At 43.6% G+C, this 22,887-nt stretch overlaps 1 long non-coding RNA gene and 4 other non-coding genes across 5 annotated transcripts; all 5 read right to left on the bottom strand.

Moving 5' to 3' along the window:
- Nucleotides 1-6,494: 6,494 nt before the first annotated feature.
- LOC132404985 (uncharacterized) lies at nt 6,495-9,338 on the bottom strand. The gene is made up of 7 exons (XR_009515730.1): nt 9,324-9,338; nt 8,905-9,225; nt 8,597-8,634; nt 7,597-7,688; nt 7,183-7,237; nt 6,915-6,954; nt 6,495-6,736 (listed from the first exon to the last, which is right to left on the bottom strand). It is a non-coding gene; the product is annotated as an uncharacterized LOC132404985 (long non-coding RNA).
- Nucleotides 7,036-7,105, bottom strand: LOC132390657 (small nucleolar RNA SNORD49). Its single transcript, XR_009510975.1, has one exon. It is a non-coding gene; the product is annotated as a small nucleolar RNA SNORD49 (small nucleolar RNA).
- LOC132390660 (small nucleolar RNA SNORD65) lies at nt 7,311-7,383 on the bottom strand. Its single transcript, XR_009510978.1, has one exon. It is a non-coding gene; the product is annotated as a small nucleolar RNA SNORD65 (small nucleolar RNA).
- On the bottom strand, nt 7,760-7,831 carry LOC132390661 (small nucleolar RNA SNORD65). Its single transcript, XR_009510979.1, has one exon. It is a non-coding gene; the product is annotated as a small nucleolar RNA SNORD65 (small nucleolar RNA).
- LOC132390655 (small nucleolar RNA SNORD49) lies at nt 8,715-8,784 on the bottom strand. Its single transcript, XR_009510973.1, has one exon. It is a non-coding gene; the product is annotated as a small nucleolar RNA SNORD49 (small nucleolar RNA).
- Nucleotides 9,339-22,887: the final 13,549 nt, after the last annotated feature.

Here is a 22,887-nt window from a genome sequence, read left to right as displayed (position 1 = left end):
TCTTTCATTGGTGGTGGTGGGGGTGGGGGGCTCCCTACGGCTCAGGTTTTTTAAGGACTGCATAATTGTGTGAGGTTGACTGGAATGGACTACCTCTTCCTTGTTTCCCCCAAAACAGCATACCAAAGTCAGTGGAATTGAACAAGTCCTCCAACAGTTTTTTTCTCGTCATCAAGGAATTCTGGTGCCTACGCACAATGCTTCTTCGGTCGACATCTTCTGGATAGATCAGGAAGCCACACATTTCACTTCTTTCACGTTAGTTTTTCACCTGGAATGTGATTCTGGGACTGTTGGAGCATGTGGTTTGCAGTTTGGAGATCGTTTGGGTATTTCAGGAGGCAGAGTGCGGGAACCTCAGGACACATCTGGAAGTGTACAGATGTCTTTATACACATCAGGCAACCCAACATATTGATTCCTGGTTACGTAGTCATAGGACCTCCCACCACCGGTCAGCATCATCTCTGCTGCCAGTGACCACCACTTTGCCAATTGGCACACTTACCCCTCCTGGGAGGTGCATGGGTGGCCTTTCTGGGGCACCCCTATCGGGAACATATTCTGGTGGTTGCTGCACTCAAACCTTCTGGATTCCTCTTCCTTATCTAGCTTTTGAGCACCTGTCACTGCTAAATGCTGGAATAGCGGCGACCCACCCACGCCTGCAGGCCGGGAGTTCAGGTGGTCCACCACTCGCTGCAGCACACTCAGTCATTTCTGGAGGATGTGGGTAGGGGTCAACAGCTTAATCTGCTGCAGCAACAACCCATTTATGTGTTCAATCAGTGCCGTTGCCTGGGTAATATGGGGTGTGAATCATCAATGAAATGCCAGATTCTGCAGCCCCATCCTGGATGTTGGGGTTGAAGATGTAAGCCATTGTCTGATTGAATTTCCCAGGAGATCCCATAGATAAATAACAAGCACTGAAACCCTTTTATTATGTTTTTCTGGTCAGCATAGTCACACTGCACTGCCGCCAGGGTCCTAATGTGTTGACACATGCTGTTTTTCAACTTTGTCGCAGCAAAGACGCAATATAACCTTCGCTTATAATCTATCCGTCAGATCTGACCAGCTCCTGTAGGCTTCCAGATGTGTCCTGAGGGAGCTGCCGGCTATCCCCTGGGCTCAACATGTTGGCAGCTCAGGCATTTACGGCTACTATTTTGGCCTCGTCATAAGTTAACACCACCCCTCAAGCCTCCATCCATTTCCTTGCCCCATCCACCCTTAAATGCTCACTCTGTAGTGTGCCCAGACCAACAGGTCCTCCTTCCCCTTCCCAGTCTCACTGTAGCCAACCTGATCTACACTGCTCTATCTACAGCAGTGTTATGAATGGCCTCCTCAATGTCCCAAGAACTGTGGGCATTTACATGGTGAACTGTAATCTGCTGCCAGATGTTCAACGCTCCAGATAAGTTCCCAACAGGGGCACCGCAGAGATGTCACACATGCACCTCTCAGATTTGCTTATGCCACTAAAGCATCCATACCATGCCTTTGGCTACTGCCCCCAGGAGTTGGTATAGACTCAGATATGTCCTGCCTCTACTAGGAAGGGGTTGAGTCACAGCCACCTAGTTGGCTGGACTCCCACCCCCCTAGCAAGGTGGAGAGTTGTCCACTACTGCTTGCTCAGCCCATTGCGACCTTTCTCTGCCCTGTCAGCAATACACCATTTAATGATTGAAGACCTTTGGGCATGGCCACCTTTGTGAGTCACATTGTCAGATTTCACCCACTGCACGTTCAGAGGCCAGGAGGGCCCACTAGCAGGCCAACAACTGCTTCTCAAAGGGGGTCACTACCTCAGGGAAGATCTTTGTCTAAAATCCCAAGGGAACGCAACTCCCCATTAACACCTGCAACTGGCTCCACTCAGCCACTTTAGGGATAACTGAAACCTGTAGCTCAAAGGTATCCCACTTTGCTTAGGGACTAATAGAACCTGTTGAACCCATGAACACTACCTCACTACTTTAATTTTCCCATTTTCTTTTAGCTCTACTATAGACTCACACACAGTAATTCAGTTTTTTTCTATTATGTATTATGTTGCACTGCTGACACAAAGTTAACATATTTTACAACACATGCTGTTGATGTTTAATCAAATTCTGATGGCGAACTGGTCTTACGACTCCGGACTCAGGAATGGAGAGAAAGGTATTGACTAGAACCACTAGCACATACCAGTGCTTCCCCTCCCTACTCCTCCGTACTCAATAATGGTCACCACATCTGGGACAGCTGCCAAGAGCGGCAATGCATGCTTGTTCAGGAGTCGATGGTCAAACTGTCTTGCGCCACGTCCTATCCCTCTATCGCACCTAGCTATCGTAGGGGGGAGGTGGCAGGGCGAATGACTTGCTCACGCACCAGGGCATCTCTATGGTACTTCCCGGGATCCAGTAGGGTTTGGGGTTGACCACCCTGAGGAGTGCAATACCATTTGTACCTTCAACTGGGCCAAATGAAAGGTAAAGTGATCCTGCAGGGAACTGCCCCTCAGCATTCACACACAGAATGCACATAGGAGACACAGACACCAAGGCAGTCATGGGTCCTGGCCTGATGGGCACCTGTAGGGTTACCTCACAGGTGGGAGTAAGGAAACCACCTGAACCCTCTGTTGTGGCCTGGAATGCCACCAAGTCAGGTTTACCTGGAATTACAGTATGCTCAGCACTAGTGTCCACTTACACTATCCGTTACTGCACATTCCCTTTTGCCCAATGCACTGCAATGGGCATGCAAAGCATCGGATCCCCCGACTGGGAAAAAAGCCAGTGAGCATATACGCCAGGTGCCTTCACCCCATCCTTGCACCCACCCCCAAACCCTGCTGCTCTCGGGGGATCCGCCAGTGACAAGATATACAGGGAACCCAGCAAGGAGTAAATCAAACCCTTATCTGGGAGTTACACATACAAAAATGCTGGAGGAACTCAGCAGACCAGGCAGAATCTTTGGAAAGGGGTATACAGTCAACATTTTGAGCCAACATGCTTCATTAGGACCAGAAAAATTATTTATCTGGGGAGGGTTGATAGATGCCATTCCCCAACTTCTCTCAGGTTCACTCCACATTGTATTAAGAAGGTGGGAATGAGAATCCTGTCCACCTGCTTCTTCTGGACCCCTACCCTAAGCAGCGCTAAAAACTCCACAGGACAGAATCCTCCACCCCGATCTGCTTATCCATCTTTCAGATATGGCTACATGCACTTCTGTCACTCTAACCCATCCAGCAACCAAATGTTGTATTTATGGTTCCCCTTACTGTTGGTCCCATTAAAGGTAGCACTTTGTGAGGAGGTACTTCTGTTAACAAAATACCTTACCGTGGCTGGGACTAGTTCAGTCTACTATTGGACTACACCTATTGTGGTACAGGTATACAGTCCGCCCTCCTTATCCACAGGGGATTGGTTCAGGGGACCCCCCCCCCCCCCCCCGTGGATACCAAAAATCGTAGATGCTCAAGTCCCTTATTTAACCTGTCTGAATGTGGTGTTCTTTAGGACCCAGCGGAAGCCCGGACCTCATTTAACCTGTATCAGCGCAGTGGACTTTAGGACCTGGCACAGCTCTGAATCCACAGTGTTTCTGTTCACAAAAATAATCACGATCTCAATTGAAAATAAAGTGTAAGTAATAAAGCGATCAGAAAGAGGTGAAATGCCATCGGACAACAATCAGAACAATTTTAATGGAGCATTTTAAAGTCCCTGCCCCGATGAAAACTACAATTATTACTAAGCAAAGCAGTGGTTTAATTATTGAAATACGTATGTTTAAGTGTTTTATATGCATAGAAAGGTAAAATATATACTATGACAAACGTTTTACTGAGACTACATAATACCGGATGTACCTTCAAATCCGATTTAAAGATGGACTCAGGAACGGAACTCGTTCATAACCCAGGGACTGCCTGTACTTTTAAATCATGTCTAGATTACTTGTAATACCTAATGCTATGTAAATAATAGTTATACTGTATTGTTTAGGGAAAAATGACAAGAAATAGTAGTCTGTACATGCTCAAACGAGTGCTGGAGAGAGAACTTCTGTGTTTTCCTGATCTGCGGTTGATTGAATCCACGCATGCAGAACCCGCGGATAAGGAGGGCCGACTGTATACCTGTAATTAGAGCCCCTGGCAAAAGGCTCTGCCCAGGGCTTTAAACCCCACTCGAGGAGGGAAGGTTACCTGACCCTCATTGTTACTACCACTTAATTTCATAAGCACTTACTACACCTTGGGACAACAGCCCCCCCCCCCCCAAGACATCCATTTCTCTATTAGATGGATCACTCCAGATTCCCCTCATCCAATATCACATTGACAGAGGCACTCCCATCTTCAGGCTATACCTATTCCCCAATCCCACCAGTTCCTTGGTCTCGGAGGGACCATAGACTAAAGGCACTACCCCCCCCCCCCCAATGTCAGGTATGGGACCACGTGGTCACCATCTGGCCTGTACTGCTCAAATGCATATGGGGAAGGCAACCATTGAGGGAACTCGACTCTTACCTAACCTTAGCACCCAGCTAGATATCCTCAATGCATTTTGCAAGTCGAACACAAAACATTCAACAAAGAGGAAATTATGTAGTGTACCATCGGCACTCATCCATGGGTTCCGCATGCATGGATTCAACCAACCGCGGATCAGGAAAACCCAGAAGTTCTCTCTCCAGCGCTCATTTGAGCATGTACAACTTTCTTCTTGTCATTATTCCCTAAACAACTACTTACATAGCATTGACATTGTATTAGATGTAAGTCATCTAGAAATGACTTAAAAGTACAGGCAGTCCCCGGGTTAAGAATGAGTTCCGTTCCGGAGTCCGTCTTTAAGTCAGATCAGGTACATCCGGTGTTATTTAGCGTCAAACATTTTTCTTACCTTTCTATGCATATAAAACTTAAGAAACATACATATTTCAATAATTAAACCACTGCACTGCTTAGTAATAATTGTAGCTTTCATCGGGGCAGGGTCTTTCACATGCTTCATTAAAATTGCTCCGATCGTTGATTGACTGTAGCCTTAACACTTTTCCAATCGTGATTATTTTCATGAACAGAAACACTACAGATTCAGAGCTACACCTCTGGGTCCTAATCTCCACCGCACTGAGACCGGTTAAATAAGGGACTTAAGCAACTGCATGAGGTCTCGGAACCAATCCCCCGCGGGTAAGGAGGGCCAGCTATACATACAAGCCCAGTGGTTCTCCAGACCTGGTCACAACCCAATGTGAGGGAGCCTCTGGCAGAAAGCAAATCACACTATATCATTGAATGTCTGGGATGCCTGAAACTGAAATCTTGTGCCATAGCTCAAAATATGCCTCTCTGATCCATCCCTGACATATTTAGTTGTTTGCCTGTTCTCCATCTCCCTTTGGTGCTTCCCCCCCTTCTTTCTCCCAAGGCCTCCCATCCCATGATCCTTTCCCTTCTCCAGCTCTTGGCTTCATCCCACCCCCTCTGGTCTTCTATCACTTCACATTTCCCCCTCCCCACACTACTTTCAAACCTCTTACTATCTTTCCTTTCAGTTAGTCCTGACGAAGGGTCTTGGCCCTAAACATTGACAGTGCTTCTTTCTTATAGGTGCTGCCTGGCCTGCTGTGTTCCACCAGCATTCTGTGTGGAATAATTTCCAGCATCTGCAGATTTCCTTGTATTTGCTCCATAACTCAAAAGCTAGTCAATGAAGAGATGACATATCCTTCAAAAACACCTGACCTACAGTTAACCCTTTATGGTACATCATCCAACATCTTTAAGGAGCCCTGTACCCCACTCAATTTGCATGCTTCACATGAACCAGATTGAATTCACAGCTTCTGGCCCAGTTTGAGGTAAACTTCAATACAGAGGCAGTGAGGTCTATACAAAGTTTTCACTTTCTGCCTTTAATTTAATGAAATAAAAGGAACCAAGCTTGCTGGCTGTGATCTAAAATATACTTTTCCCTCACTGGATTTTTCTTGCACTGCCATAGATATAACTGAAATAAAATTGAATTTTAATACACATGTAAATAGTTTGCATTAATAGCATGTCCTAGAATTGATTTCAATTAAGTCACCTTCAGTACATTTAGGTCAAAGGACCTAGACTGAGTATGTACCTTGGTCAATCTATTTTGACTTGAATTTCATAAACTTCTCAAAAAAAAAAGATTGTGTAACAAAATATTTATGCAGCTTTGGGCACTCTAGCCTGCTTCACTTTTAACATCACAGCCAACGGCTGCTTGGAACCAGTTTGAATCCATACTTTCTTAGCCTATATACTGCTGTAACCAACCTATTAGTTCCACCGCACATCTACACAAGCTAACACTGTAGTACATTGGTACAGATGTGGCCACATCTATCCCTCATCTAATATGATTTACAGAACTAATCCATCTCAAAAGTGTAATGTATAATTGGATTAATGCACAGTTCACCTGGTATAGAATCAATAATGCAAATCAGTACATCTTTATTTTAAGTTTAATTGGATTCATCATATTCAACAGTCAAATTCAAATATGAGAATTATTGCAAGTCAACGTTACAAAAAAATAACAAGTTTCACTAGTGCCACTGCTAGCTAACCAAGCTTCCATTGAGTAGCACTATTAAAAATCTTGCAACCCCAAATTTATATAGATTATAGCTTATACTTCAGATGTTTTCAATAGCTTCACTTGTACTGTAAGAGAAAAAACGCAATATTAAAAAGTTACAAATTGCGATGCTTGATGCACAAATTAAATTCCAATCATCAATTAAACATTAGATTATAAACATTTCAGAATACTAAAGTATGATTTACACTGATTCTCAGAAAAAAGTATTGAAATTTACTATTCACATCAAATGACACTCACCAAAGGAAGATGCAAATAGTGAATCTGTTCATCCCAGCTGCTGAAAAGGAAATACAATTTTCAGAAGATGTACTAATTCATACATAATATATGCAACAAAAGTGTTTACACCCATCTGGTAAATCAGAAAGTAAAGTTTCATCTGTTCTCGCATCTGACGGCACTTCCTACTTACATTATCATCATTTGCAGACGGGTCCAGCGATAATTAGTAAATCAATGCTATTTATATTTAAATATTGTATTAAGATATCACTTGTAAGCTCACCTGTAAAGAATCTTTCCAGGGTACAAGCAGGCATTTGGCAGAATACCACTACAACCTAAAGACAAAGCAGACATCCTTCTGAACACTTTGCTTTACAACTTGTCACACAAGAAACTTATACCAACAGCATTCAGAAAACCATTACTCAACACTGATCAATCTGACGGTAATTCCAGCAAATTGAGTTTGGTTTCATCACAAAGATACAAGTCTATTAACACTTGTGCTAAAATATCAGCAGGGAGTACAGCAAAACTATGCTTTAACATAGCACCATTGCCTGATTTCTCAAAATGCCCAAGTTTACTTCATTACCAAGAGTATTAAACAGGCCAAGATTTGAAAGAAATGGTCACCGCTGGAGACCCAACAGCATTTCATCGCAAACAAAGTAAATTGAAACAGCTTAAGTACCTGAAGCCAGACAATTGCTCATTCGTCACTCAGACATGCTGGGCTCAGATGGTTTCCATTAGAACTTCACTTCTGAATTATGTAATGTTTTTCTGTGTTATGGAGAGAAAACAATTTAGAACAAGAACCATCAACATCTCATTTGTATCAAAGGCGATGACATGATCAGAAAACCAGTAATCAACACTTTCCAATCTGACGGTAATTCCAGCTGTTGAGTTTGGTTTCATCATCTCCAGTCATTCACTTTGCAAGGCATAGAACTCAGATTAAAAAAAATAGAGATTGCTGAAATACTCTGGCCAGGCAATACCTGAAAAGTCAAGTTCCTGACCAGACTCTTCACCCCAGATGTGGTCTGATATAACAGGGTCCAGATATTATTGATTTTCCTTTGGTACAACTTCAGAAAAATTAGGTAACCTTTTCTTAAAAGGTAAAGGAAAGCATCTTTGCAGCCATTTGTACTGAAGTATAATATAACCAGGTATAGGAAAGGCATATATTGGTAGAGAGGATAGCCCTAACAGAACATCATTGGTACAAATTATTACTCAAGGGTCTGTCAGCAGATAGTGCCATGGAATATGTGAGCAATTATTGCAGTTAAAGAGTTTTAAACAAATAGCAGCTTTCCTGTTATATCAAAGTTTTTACATAAAATCTATAATTTTGTTTAACCAATTTGCACTGCCCAATTACACCAATTAACGTGACGTTTTTGGAATGTGGAAGGAAAATCTGAATCTGAAAAGGGGTACAGGGTAAAGTACAACTCTCATCAGGTAACGATAAAAGGCCACTGCCCATAACCGCTACAATACCAGCTTTGAACATTGTTACAATGGATATCGTCAGTAGTGAGGGATTGTTAACTTAATTAGTACTGTTTAAGCAAAACATCTGATGCAAACTTCAAAAGGAATAAATAAAAGCATCACCATTGTCCATTAAAGACAAAGTGATTTTAACGTTGACAGAATCATTAGATTCAACTTACCAATTCAAATTTATCACAAGACTGGCTGTGATCCATTGCTGAAAGAGAACAGAAGGTAATTAACAATTCCAACTCATCTGGGGCATTTTCTACACAACAAAACTTCAATGCTTGATAAAATCAGATTTTAAATAGGGTCATCAGTTTTCGCATCTGACGGCACTTCCTATTCGGTTTTCATCATTCAAAGAGTTAATTTAAACCCAACAACTGTTGCAGAATTCTAAAGGACAAAATTATCGTATTGCCGATGAGCAGCCCACGTGATATAAAGTAACTACAGAATTAGTGAGTCTTTTCATAAGCACCTTATAAAGATGAACGAGCATCACCACAGCACGAGGTTTAAGGCCCCGATAATCGCCTGGGTAAAGCAATCCTTCGCTTCCCTTTCCCCACACGTGGCCACCCCTTCCGCCCGCCGACTCCGGGCCCCCTCGCCGTTTGCCCAGGAGTCCGAGCCGGAACATCCTCACCGTCCGCCGCCGAGACCAGAAAGACCGAGCGGTCCGTGCTCACCTCCCGACAACCTCTGCGGCGGCGGCGGGCCGGTGACGTCACCACAGCCCCTCCTCCCCACACAAATTATCAGCCGGCAGAGCAATCGATAACATCCCAATATCGATCCCCTGTAGAAAATACAAAAAAAGTTAATTATTTTCAACGCGGAACTTTTCATCTCCGCACGCGCCGAAGCCCGGAGCCGGCGCATGCGCGAGGGTCATACCCACGGCTTCCTGCATTTCCGCAGTTGGTGTCTATTTTTCGCTCCAGATTCCCTCTCTTCCGTCTTCTTGGAGGGTTACTGCACAGAGATATGCTATTCGGCGTAGAGAGCGTGTCCACCATCACACAGCCATTTACATTCAGATTTTCCCCAGATTCTAGTTCTACCGACGCAACCGGGACAATTCCCTGTGTTGTATTAACTCATCCTGCGTGTCTTTAGGACATACACGAGGTCACAGGAAAAAAGTGCAAACTCCACGCACCACCCGATGGTAGGATTGAACCATGAGGCAGTGGCTCCACTAACTGGACTATTGTGGGGCTCTGAGTATAAGTAATACAGCTGTAAAAGAGAAGCAGAACTTTTGGTCTACTGTACTCTGCTTACCACTGAATACTCACCTGCACTGATTATCATTTGCCACCCAGCACCCCGATCATGGTGTGGCAGAGTGTTGCAGTAACACCACAAAGATGTTTAATTCTAATCTCCAGTGCTAGCTGCATTGCCTTTACGTTAACATGTCCAGTTTCCACCCACATCCCATAGACCAGCAGATTAATGGTTGAATTACAGTAGTCAGTTTTAATTGCCCCTAGAGTACAGCTGAGAAGTGGATGGGAATGTGGGGGAGAATAAAATAGGATTTATGTGCTTGATGGTCAGCACAAACTCATTGTCTACATGCTGTACAACTCTTATCACTGCAATATCCCCACCTCCCTTGCTACCCATCTATTACACTAGAAGCAAATTATATTTGCCAGTTACTCTCCCAGTCTGCATATTTTAGGGAGCTGAAGCTGGATGTACTCAGGATCATCTGGGGAGTCTGAAAACTTTATTACTGAGAGCTGGTCATACTAGATAGAGTGTGGGCTTCAAATAGTAGATGGGTGAACACCAGGAGAAGCAAGTAGTCAGCGCAGGGTTCCCCTGTGGCCATCTCAAAGACGAAGTATTTTTAAAGAGAGAATGACAAGAGAGTTCATGTAATACAGCAAAAAAAAAATGCAAATTGGGAAGATGGCAAAGCTTTTAAAAACCAACAGAAGGCAACTAAAAAAGCCATAAGGTGAGAACAGCTGAAGTATGAAGGCAAGCTCTTCAACAATATTAAAGAGGATACCAAACATTTTTTTCATATATAAAGATTAAGAGAGTGGATATTAGACTGCTGGAAAATGATGCTGGAGAGGTAGTAATGGGGGGGGGGGCAAAGAAATGGCAGACAAACTTAAATATTTAGTGTCAGTTTGCACTGTGGAATACACCAGAAATTTGAGAAGAGAGGAGCAGGAGTGAGTTTTGCGGCTAATATTAAGGAAAAGGAGCTTGGGAAGCTGAAAGCTCTGAAGGTAGATGAGTCACCTGAACCAGATGGACTACACTCCAGGCTTCCGAAAGGGGCAGCTGAAGTGAGTGTCTGTGGTAGCATCAGTATTGATGTTTCACGAATCACAAGATTCTGGAATGGTTACGGAGGACTGGAAAATTGCAAATGTCACTCCACTCTTTAAGAAGTAAGGGAGGCAGAAGAAAGAAAATTATCGGCCAGTTAGCTTGACTTCAGTGGTTGGGAAAATGTTGCATTCTATTATTAAGGATGAGGTTTTGGAGTACTGGGAGGCACATGATAAAGGTAGGCTCAAGTCAGCATGGTTAACAGGAAATCGTGCCTTACAAATCTGTTGGAATTCTTTGAGGAAATAACATGCAGGAGCAACAAAGGAGAGGCAGTGGATTTTATTCACTTGGACTTTCAGAAGACTTTTGACAAAGTGCCACACGAGGCTGCTTAACAAGTTAGGACCTCATGGTGTTACAGGAAAGATATCAGCACGGATAGAAAATTGGCTGACTGGCAGGAGGCAAAGAGTGGGTATAAAGGGGGCCTTTTCTGGTTGCTGTCAGTGACTATTGATGTTCTGCAGGGGTCAATGTTGTGATCAGTTCTTTTCATGTTATATGTAGGTAGTGTTGAAATAGCAGGGAGTCTGCAGACGGACTTCAACAGATTGAGAGAAGGGACAATGAGGTGGCAGATGGAATATAGTGTAGGGAAGTGTAAGATGACTTTGGTAGAAGGAATAAAGGCAAAGGCTATTTTCTAAATGGGGAGAAATTTCAAAAATCAGAGTTGCAAAGGGGCCTGGGTTTCTTGTGCACAATTTGCTGCAGTTTAAATTACATGATGAGTTGGTGGTAAGGAAGGTAAATGCAATGTTAGCATTCTTTCTGAGAGGATAGAATATAAGAGCTGATGCTGAAGCTTTCAAAGGTATTGGTCAGACCACACATACAAGTATTGTGAGAAGTTTTGAGCCCTCTTATCTAAGAAAAGATGTGCTGGCGTTGGAGAGGGTCCAGAAGAAGTTCACAAGAATTATTCTGGAAATGAAAGAGTTAATGTATGATGGCTCTGGGCCTGTACTCGAGTTCAGAAAATGATAGGGCATATATCAAATATTGACAGATCTAGGTAGAGTGAATGTAAAGATGATGCTTCCTATAGTGGGTGAGTCTAGGACCAGAGGTCTCATATGTAGAGGCATGATCATTTAGAATAGAGATGTGGAGGAATATCTTTAGCCAGAGTGTGTTGAATCTGTGGAATTCACTGATGCAGATGGCTGTGGTGGCCAAGTCATTGCGTGCATTTAAACTGGAGGTTGATAGGTTCTTTATTAGTGAGGACAATCAAAGTTAAAGGGAGAAGGCAGGAGAATGGGGTTGAGTGGATATCATAAATCAGCCATGATGGAATAGCAGAGCCGACTTGGGCTGAATTACCTGATTCTGCTCCTCTGTCATATGATCTGTGAATGTGGGATGAATTAAGAGCACTGAGTGGAATCCGGAAAGCCCATGGAGACCGTTCATACTCCACCCGAACTCTGAATAATGAAGGAGCAGATTTAGCCATTGTGCAACTCTGCCAGTCTAAGTGTGTCCTACAATTCTTATCCTTGCTTATTTCAATTTATCCTTCATGTATTGTTTTCCTCAAGTGGACATCTAATTTTGTTTTTCATAGCCTAATTGATTCTATCATTGAGTTCCAAATCTGTGTTAAAAAAATGCTTTCTATTTCATCCTCCTTGGATCCATTGCCCCATCTTTAGATCTATGTCCTCTGTCCTTGAACTAGAAACACGTTCATTTTATCCTATTGAAGAATGTCATCAAATATTCTTTCAGAATTATTTGCTTCAAAGAGTACCATCACAGTGTCCTTAGTTTAATTTTGCGGTTCAGATCCTTCATCTTTGCAACCAGTCCATTTTAGAAAATAGAACCTTCCTACTTTCCTCAATCCACTGACCAGAAGAGAATGCAATATTCCAGTTGTGACCCAACTAGGTTCAATACATCTTCTCCGATTTTGCACTCTTCCTGAATCCCAGTATCCATATGTTTTACTAATTCTCTCAACAGCCCACTTCCTATGATTCATGCACATGTACGTGCAGTTTTTTCTGTTGAGAGAAGTTTTAATCAGTTACCAGCTATTTCAGTTTAAACTTGTGACTGTGGCATTTGACTGAGTCATTATTATTCTGCAACATATAGTTAGGTACTTCTGTTGTCTGATGCTGCGAATGTTAAGAGAAAGCTTGAACTCAGCTGTAAATACTGCAGAATTGTCAAGGCACCCACGCAGTGGATTGCATACAAATTTTCTTTTAAAAATTCAGTCTCATCTTCTAAAGTGGTACAAAGACTATAATTAAAATGAAAAGAAAGCTAAAGCAGAGGTCATAGCTCATTAATTTAAAAGCAAAAAATATAGATGTGGGAAATCGGAAATAAAAACTTAAGATGTCACTTGACCTGCTGCGAATCCCTGGCACTGTTATATTTCTCTTCTACTCTGTCTGTTTGGACTGGTGTCAAACAAGTCTGTCCAATGTTTTCCTCAATCTTTCTTTGCACCTCTAAGCAACTTCCCATAGGAAGGTGTTAATCTTCTAAACTAGTTCAATCTATGTTCACTGCACCCGAGAACCAAGATTAACTAGCCCTCAGTCGAATTGTAGTATACAGATGATGCTGGCAACTATGCAAGTTCAAAAGCTAAGCTCCCAGCCAAGTGACTCATTCACTCAACTTCCACAAGACAAAGGTTCTCTACCAAACTGTTCTCACAGTACTACACAGCCTGCCAACAAGAAAGGTTCACAACAATAGCATGGAATAAAATGGACCACTTCCATATCTTTAAAACATCGAAGGTGAGGGAAGATATTGATAATGAAATTCACTATTGCCTTCAATGCACCACAGCAGCATTTAGTTGACTGAGAAAGATCATATTCAAAGACCAAAACATTAGGAGCTGGCACAAACTCATGGCAGCACTGATTGCTACCATTCTGCATGCTTCTGAGACCTGCAGCAAGTACGTCAAGGCAATGCAAAATAACCCACGCTGACAGCAAAGTCTTCCAGCTTCATTGGAACAATATGCAAACCAACACTATCATCTTCTCCCAGGCCAACAAATTCAGTGTTGAGGCCTATGTTTCTCTCAAGCTACATTAGGCTGGGCACAGTATTTGTGTGCCTAATGTCAGTCTCTAAAAAACAGATACTATTCTGAACATGGTCATGGGTGGAAATAGCCAGAAGGACAGGGAAGGGGAAAAAAAAAGAGTAAAGCAGAATACAGACATCTGGAATAGCTTATCAGTTCATACAGCATCTGTGGAGGCATTAAGGATGCTCAATGAGACCCTACATCAACACTGACAGAGTAGAGAAAAGGAAGACAGTCTTTAGAAAGAGAGAGAGGGATGAGAAAGGCTGGGAGATGATAAATGGAAGTAGAAGTGCAGGGATGATGAGCTGATGGATAGATATGTGGGTTGATGGGAAAATGGAATCTGGCTCATCAGCTACATATCTGCTCATCTCATCATCTATCCTATCCATCTGAGAGTTGTGAATAAAGGGAATTAGGAACAGGGGGAGGGATGGAAAATAAGAATAAAGGAAGAAAGTACCCAAGTATACTGGTGGGAGTGGAAGAATATACAAGGATGCAGATCACTGGAAACTGGACAATTCAAAATGGATGGTGTGGGAATGGGAAGATGAGTTGAAATAACATGTAAACAGGTGCTCAGACTGCAGATAGAGTGCAGGTGCTCTGCAAAATGGTCACTTAGTTTACACTTTGTCTCTGCAGTGGTGACGGACTCGTGCTGCACCTCCTACCATTGCAGGGGAGATGCCAGGGGACGGGGAGGGCTAGGTGGGAAATGATCAGTGGACCAGGGTGGCACAGAGAGAGTGGTAACTGGAGAAAATGGAAGTGGGGGAAATCCTGTTGGAGCTGGCAGAAATAGTGGAGTATGACATGCTGGATACTGGGGCTAGTATGGTGAAAGGTGAGGACCGGACAATCTACATCCAATCTGTCTCAAGGATGGTGAGAGCAGCCATGGAAAATGGAGGGAAAAGTTTCATGAAGAAATTCAACATCCCCACTGAGCTTTGAGAACCCATGAACCAAACTGCTCAGTGTGGAGAGGGAATGTTTATTATGGTCATGCAGCACAGAAATAAGCCATATGGCCTACTGAGTCTATGCTGAAGTCGAGCACACATCTACACAGATCTTACCATATTATTGGGCACCACGGTACTGCAGCAGTTAGTGCGCGCTATTTCAGCTGGGGGCACTCCAGAGTTTAAAGCTCAATTCTAGCTCAGTCTGTATGGAATTTTTTACATACTCCCCGTGAACCACATAGATTTCCTCCGGGTGCCCCGGTTTCCTCTCACAGTCCAAATATGTACTGGTTAGTAGGTTAATTGGTCATTGTAAATTGTCCTGGGATTAGGCTAGGGTTAAATAGGTGGATTGCTGGGCAGTGTGGCTTGATAGGCCAGAAAGTGTCATTCTGTGCTGTACCTCCAAATAAATACAGAAATTCTCCCCAGATTCTCAATTCTCCCAGGGTCAAGAACAACTTCCATCCACTGTTATAATATTCTTGAACGATAAGATGGACCCTTTATGGCCTTGAACCTCACTGACTGCCTGCACTGCATTTTCTCTGAAACTGCAACTGTATTCTGCTTCCTATTATTATTTTCTCTTGTTCTGCCTCAAAGTGCTATTGTAATGGAAAAACATACAAAATGCGTAGTGTGTACAACAAAATTTTCCACTCTACCTCACATTTTGAGAATAAACTATTTTACCCATTTTCTGCAACTTACCTACACATAAAGAATTAATTTTAAACATAAATCATTAACTTGATATAATGTTTGTCAATATTCTTTCATTAGCAGAAACTTGATTTACTTATTTTTACTGTAACACAACAGACACTTCACTTTAGTTGCACATGTCCATAAGACAGGTTGGAAGAACAGAAATAGGCCAATTGGCCCATTGTCTGCACTGCCATACCTTCATGGCTGATGTATTATCCCTGTCAAGTGCATTCTCTGGCCTTCTTCCCAGAACCTTGGATGCCCTTATTAATCAGGAACCTATCAAACTCTGCTTTAAATATACCCAGTAACTTGGTCTCTACACTGTGACAATAAATACCACAGATTTCCACCCTCTACCTATAGAAACTGCTCCTTGTCTCTGTCCTAAAGCGACTTTCTTCTATTCTGAGACTGGAGACTGTGCCCAGCTGGTCCTAAAGAACTCCACTAGAGGAAACATCATCTCTATGTGGCCCTTTCAATATTCAAAACATTTCAATTAGGTACCCCCTCATTCTTTTAAACTCAACAAGTACAGGCCCAGAGCCATCAAATGCTCCTCATCTTTGCATGAGGAAGCAGATTTGACAAGTGGCACAGCAGAGACTAACTGTAAGTACATTATCTATTTATTTACAAACAGTCAAGCAAGCATCTAAATCAAACAAATACTTATCTGAGCCCCCTAAGTTACAAAACTACAACATTAAACATTCAAGAACATCGTCGTCCTTGTGGTTATCCCTCGAGGTCGAGGATGATGGTCTTCGTTCCGTTGATCTTCACAGAGTGAAGACGCCTGTGTATGTATTTGTTTAACGTGTATTTGATGTTGCACTCCAAGAAGCACACGATGCTTCACAAATCAACCAACTGATTCCAGTGGCATGGAAACGATGACGATTGGAGCTGATGGATTTGTTGCAGCCTTCTTCCTCCTTCACAGCCGTTGAGTTCGAAGTGTCTTCATCCACCTGTTCCACCGTTGAGGTCTTGGTTGGATTGTTCTTTGTCGGGGACCTCACCCTTGACCTTACCGCCATGGGTAACTCTACCAGGAACATAGCTCCAAACGGCATCGGTCTTGAGTTCTCAGACCACACAAGCTTCTCCACCACGACAAGGTGACAATCCACGGAGAAGACATTCAAGAACACTCCTGACTCAAACAGATACTTCATTATGTCCATCTCGGTTACACAAGTTCAACACTAAACATTCAACATGCTTATTTAAGTGTGCACATGGACCCACTTCTCTGCAGCACACTTTCCCAATGATCTTTCAGCCCGGGTCGCAACCCAGTTGGAATGGGAGCCCCTAGCGAAGAGACTGAAGGCTCTTGCATGTGCTGTTCTTAAATCCCTGGGGTGCCTGGAACCTGAAGCCGTGACATGAAAGCCAGCCAATGGCTGAGGGCCTCTGCAACCTTCAGGCCAATCAGTGACTGGCATAGCAGAAGTGGCTTTCAATCAGCAGGTAAGTAAACACTTTATGTCACACTCCACTCCTCAAATGACACGGCACAGTAACATTTGGCCCTCAGGCTAGTGTAACTCCCACAGACGCCACACTAAACTCCATAAAAACGCTAAACTACAATACCCAGTACCATAAGACTAATACTCACTACCCAGTGTAGCATGGTAGTCCACCAACTTCCTAGAACTCCAAAATGCCAGCAGCTTCACCTCAGAGTGTAATAGCAATGAAACTGGCCCCCCACTTTCCTTATCTTATCCATTGACTTTCAGTTGTGATCAGCGAGATGAGTGATGTACCCCAACTTGTCAGGAATGTAGGTGCAGCAATCTTGACTGATAACAGCATAACTGAGCAGGTAGTCTAAGGCCACCAAACTCGGCAAGGCAACCATTTGTATAACCATCGTTTCGGCTGATACTTGGGTCAGCAGATCCTCTGTGTGCTTGAGCACCATGGCTATCTCATTAGCCAGTCTCTATCACAGAGGTCATAGGCATCAGTTCCTGGGACAGCCTGCCTGTATCATACTGGGCAAAGGCTCCTATCCAAAGCCTTTCCACTTCTGTGAGAAGCCTCTTGCTTGTCTGACCATCATCTGCACCTTGGTGACCCCTGTGGTTGCTACAGCCAAACCTTCCCTGACTCCTCTTCCAACTCCACTGCCTCTGCCTTCAGTGGGTTCGACACTGCTAAATGCAGGGACATTGAAGACCTCTCGGACTCACCGGCTGGGAGTTCAAGAGTTCCATCACTTGTTGCAGCACACCCAGGAGTGTGTAGGTAGGGGTCAATAGCTTAATCTATTGCTTTAACAACTCCTTTAAGTGTTCCATCAACCCCATTGCCTGCAAGTATAGGATCTGAAACACCAATGAAATGCCTCAATTCCATGGCCCATTCCTGGACCTTAGCTCCAACAAAATGTGAGCCAGTGTCTGATTGAATCTTCCAGTTTGGCTTGTTTCACTGCATCTATATCTCCATGACTTTTGGCCATTGTTCCGGAGTTGGTACAGACTCTCATAGGCCCGCTCGCCTCTCCAAAGAACAGTGTTATTGGCACCAAGTCAGTCAGTTGGTTGAACCCCCTTCTCCCTCCTGCATGCTGACTTTGCTCATCACAGGGTGAAGAGCAGTGGCCTACTTGCTGCCCCACAAATGGCTGGAGCCCAAATGAACCAGACTTACCACGTCTCCTCAAGGGTCATATCGAATAGCTTACCTCACTGGTTGTGTGAAGATCAATTGTATTGATTTTGTCATGGCTGCAGTAGTCATTATCGGGCAGGGACATAACCTGCTCATAGAGATGGCTCACCCTCTCAGGAAATTTCTCTGCACTATCTGCAATACAACATTTCCATTCAACAATTGAAGACCATAGGGCATGGCCATCCTTGTGAGTCACATTGTTTAACATTCACCCACTGCATGAGAGCAAGATGCCCTCAGTATGAAGGGTTCAGAGGTTGTCTGTTGTTCCGTGGCCAGGTGGGTCCACTAGCAGGCAAACAACTGCTTCTCGAAGGGGGCGTATCAAGTCGCCAACAAAGGGAAAGTCTTTCTCCAAAATCCCAAGGGGACATGACACACCTGCCACAGACTCTACTTGGCCACTGTAAGGGTAGCTGAAACTTGCAGCTCCAAGTGTAACTCCATCTGGGGGCTAATGTGAGAGCCAGTTCTGGCAGTCTCAAAGGCCCCTTAATAATCTATTCAACATATGGAATTGATTTACCTATTTATTATGTTTTATTTTACTATTATTAATTTATTATATTTTTCTCTCTCTGCTAGATTGTGTATTGCATTGAACTGCTGCTGCTAAATTAACAAATTTCGCATCATAAAGAAGCCAAAACAGTGGCTTTATTAGGAGTTTGAAGCGATTTGGCAGGTCAACAAATACGCTCAAAAACTTATATAGTTGTACGTGGAGAGCATTCTGACAGGCTGGATCACTGTCTGGTATGGAGGGGCTACTGCACAGGACTGAAAGAAGCTGCAGAGGGTTGTAAATCTAGTCAACTCCCTCTCGGGCACTAGCCCACAAAGTACCCAGGACAGCTGTAGGAAGCGGTGTCTCGGAAAGGCAACGTCCATTCTTAAAGACCTCCAGCACCCAGGGCATACACTTTTCTCACTGGTGCCATCAGCTAGGTGATACAGAAGCTTGAAGGTACACACTCAGTTATTCAGGAACAGCTTCTTTCCCTCTGCCATCCAATTCCTAAATGGATTTTGAAGCTTTGGACACTAGCTCACTTTTTTAATATACAGTATTTCTGTTTTTGCACATTCTTTAATAATCTATTCAATATATGTAATTGATTTACCTATTTATTATGTTTTATTTTATTATTATTAATTTTTTTCTCTTTCTGCTAGTTTGTGTATTGCATTGAACTGATGCTGCTAAATTAACAAATTTCACATCACATGCTGGTGATAATAAACCTGATTTTGATTCTGATTCTGTTTGGGACCCCACTGGAAAGTAGTCTTTTTGCAGAAAGCCTGGTATAGGGAGCGTGATATCCTGGTCAGATATACTGTTTGGTGTTGACCTCCCTCGAGGACAGCAGAACCATCAAAAGCTCCCACTAGACCAATCCCATCAGCACCTTCGCCTGGGCCACGCCAAAGGCAAAAACAGCCCTTACTTGTTTGCTGAGATCTACTCCTCAGCATATTCATACCTTGACTAAATGCAGGAGATGCTGACACCAAGACAGTCATGGGTCCTGGACCGATGGCCACCTGCAGGGTAACCGTGGTAGTGTAGTGTGTCGCTATTACAGCTCGGAGCATTCTGGAGTTTGTAGTTCAATTTCTCCACTGTCTGTAAGGAGTCTGTACATCCTCCCCATGGAGTGTGTTGGTTTTACGTGGGTTCTCTGGTTTCCTCCCACAGTCAAAAGACGTATCATGTAGGTTAATTGGTTATCGTAAACTCTCCTATGATTAGGGTAGGGTTAAATCAGGGTTGTCGGGGGTGATGTGGCTCAAATAGCCAGTGCAATACTTCACACTGTATTGCTAAATATTTAAATTTAAAACCTCCTGGGCAGGAAGAAGGGAACTGCCTAAACCTTCCATTGGTGCACCAGGATCCCAGCAGCTGTCAGGTTTACCTGGAATGATGGTGTGCAGCACCGGTGTCCACTAACGGCATCCATCGCTGCACATTCACTTTAACCCAATGCACTGCAATGCAAGGCTTCAGGCTGCCCACTGGGAAAAGGCAACCGAGTATATCCGCCAGGAACCCTGAGCCCATCACTACGTGAAAGGGGTGCGAGGGCGCCACCCAACTCCCAACCCCTGCTGCTGCTGAAGGTCCGCCAGTGCCCTTTGTAGGGCCTCCAGCGAGAGATGTAGGGACCCCAGTTGCAAAATGAGGAATCTGGTGATGGGTCAAATGAACCCTGATCTAATGAGGGCTTCGAAGATAAGCTCCCTTCCATAAGTTCCTTTGCCAGACTTCCCTCCGCAGTATTCCCTCCATACTGCATAAAGAGTGGGAGTGGAAACCAACTGACCTGATCCTTTGGGGACCCCTGCTGTAAGCAGTGCTAACATCATCTCCTTACGGATAACACAGGATTCCCCCACTCTGTCTGTTTTTCCAAGCTTCAGACCCAGCTACACATACCTTTGGCCAGGTACTCTGAACTTCCAGCAACTGAATTGTTGCATTTTATAGTACCCCTGACTACTGGCCCCAATAAAGGTAACCCTCCTTTTAAGTGGTGAACTGCTGTCTTAACCGAGAGTCCTACTACAGCCAGGGCTAGTTCAGAAGCCTCTGGTGGGATATCACTAGCATTGTATAAACTTGTAATTAAAGCCCACAGGCTTTGGTCTCTTCCTCTACTGTGCCCCATTTCCTTGGGGCTTTCAATCCTACTCAAGAAGGGAGGGCTACCTGGCCATGACCATCATTGCCACCTGATCCCATAATGATTCATTATGCTCAGGGGGAGCAGGTGGCATGCTCAGGGCATTATTGACAACACATATTGGGATAACAGACTCCCTAGGGTTCCCATCTTTCTACAGACACTCACTCCAGTACCCCCCACCCCTCATTCCAAATCCTCAACAACCACACGGCCAGAGACTATCCTGGCTTCTGCCCGTACTTACCAACCCCGCCAGTTCCTTGTTGGGGAACTCTCTGACCTCTGTCGTCTCCTAGGGGCCTACTGTACTCCTCCACTCACATTCCTCATTCTCCTTCTGAACCATGAGGGTCAGAGGGGGCCATGGGCTTTAGTCCTCCATGCTGGGATGGTCACTGGTCTGGTCTGTACTGTTTCAGATATGTAGAGTGGAAGATGATAATTTTGAGGGAGAATCAAAGGACTCTGATCTACTCTCTCTTCCTGTCTTTTGCTTCTCTTCCTTCTTTAAGAGTGAGGTGATACTCATGATTTTCTAGTCCTCCACAGCCATTCCAGACTCTAGTGAGAGCCCTAGGGTGTAGTCCATCTGGTTTAAATGAATTAACTACCTTCAGACCTTCCAGCTTCCCAAGCACCTTCTCCTTAGTAATAGCAACTTCACATACTTCGGTCCCCTGACATTCTCGAATTTCTGGCATACTGCTGGAGTCTTCCACAGTGAAGACTGATGCAAAATACTTAAGAGTTAATCCACCATTTCTTTGCCCCCCAGTACTAACTCTCCAGCATCACTTTCACCTCTCATTTATTCTTTATATATCAGAAAAAACATCTGTTTTTTTTGTTATTGGTCAGTTTACTTTCATATTTCACCTTTTATTGATTTTAAAGCTTCCCAGTCCTCTAGCTTCCTACTATATTTTTGTTATATTGTATGCCCTCTCTTTTACATTTATGCTGTCCTTGAGTTCCATTATCGGCCACTTTTGCCTCATCCTCCATTTAGAATGCATCTTCAATGGGATGTATCTATCCCACATTTTTTGAATTACTCCCAGAAACTCAAGCTATTGCAGTTTTGCCATCATCCATGCTAGTGTCCCCTTCCAATCATCTTTGCCCAGATCTCTCATGCTTCTGTAGCTCCTTTGACACCACTGTAATACTGATACATCTGATTTTAGCTTCTCCCTCTCAAACCGCAGGGTCTATTCTATCATGTTATGATCACTGGCTCCTAAGGGTTCTTTTACCTTAAGCTCCTTAAACAAATCTGCTTCACTACACAACACTCAATCCAGAATTGCCTTTTCCCTAGTGGGCTCAACCACAAGCTTCTCTAAAAAAGTTTTCTCACAGGGATTCTGCAAATCCCTTCTCCAGGGATTCAGCATCAAGCTAATTGTCTCAGTCTATGTGCATATTGAAATTCCCCCATGACTATTGCAGTATTGCTCTTTTTACATACCTTTTCTATCTTTTGTTGTCATTTGTACTTCACATCCTGATGACAATTTAGAAGCCTGTATATAACTCCCATTAGGGTCTTTTTACCCTTGCAATTTCTTAACTCTACCCTCAAGGATTCTACATCTTCCAATCCCATGTCACCTCTTTCTAAGGAACTGTTTTCATTTTTTTAAAACCAACAGAACCACTCACCCCCGCTGCCTTCTTGCTTATCATTTTGATATAATGCGTATCCGTAGATGTTAAGTGACCTTATTTGATCCTTGACTCAGTGAAGCCCACAATGTCATACCTGCCAATCTCTAACTATGCTACAAGATCACCTAGCTTATTTCATATACCATGTGTAATCAATATAATACATTCAGTCCTGTATTCAATTTTGCCCCCCCATTACTGGAAGCGAATTTTTTTTATACCTTTCTAAACTACAATGCCTCCACTTGCATACCAACAGCCCCATC

This window comes from Hypanus sabinus, chromosome 2, assembly GCF_030144855.1.
Source record: "Hypanus sabinus isolate sHypSab1 chromosome 2, sHypSab1.hap1, whole genome shotgun sequence".
In the NCBI taxonomy this organism is placed as follows: Eukaryota; Metazoa; Chordata; class Chondrichthyes; order Myliobatiformes; family Dasyatidae; genus Hypanus; species Hypanus sabinus.
This window is presented reverse-complemented; position numbering and strand designations above follow the sequence as displayed.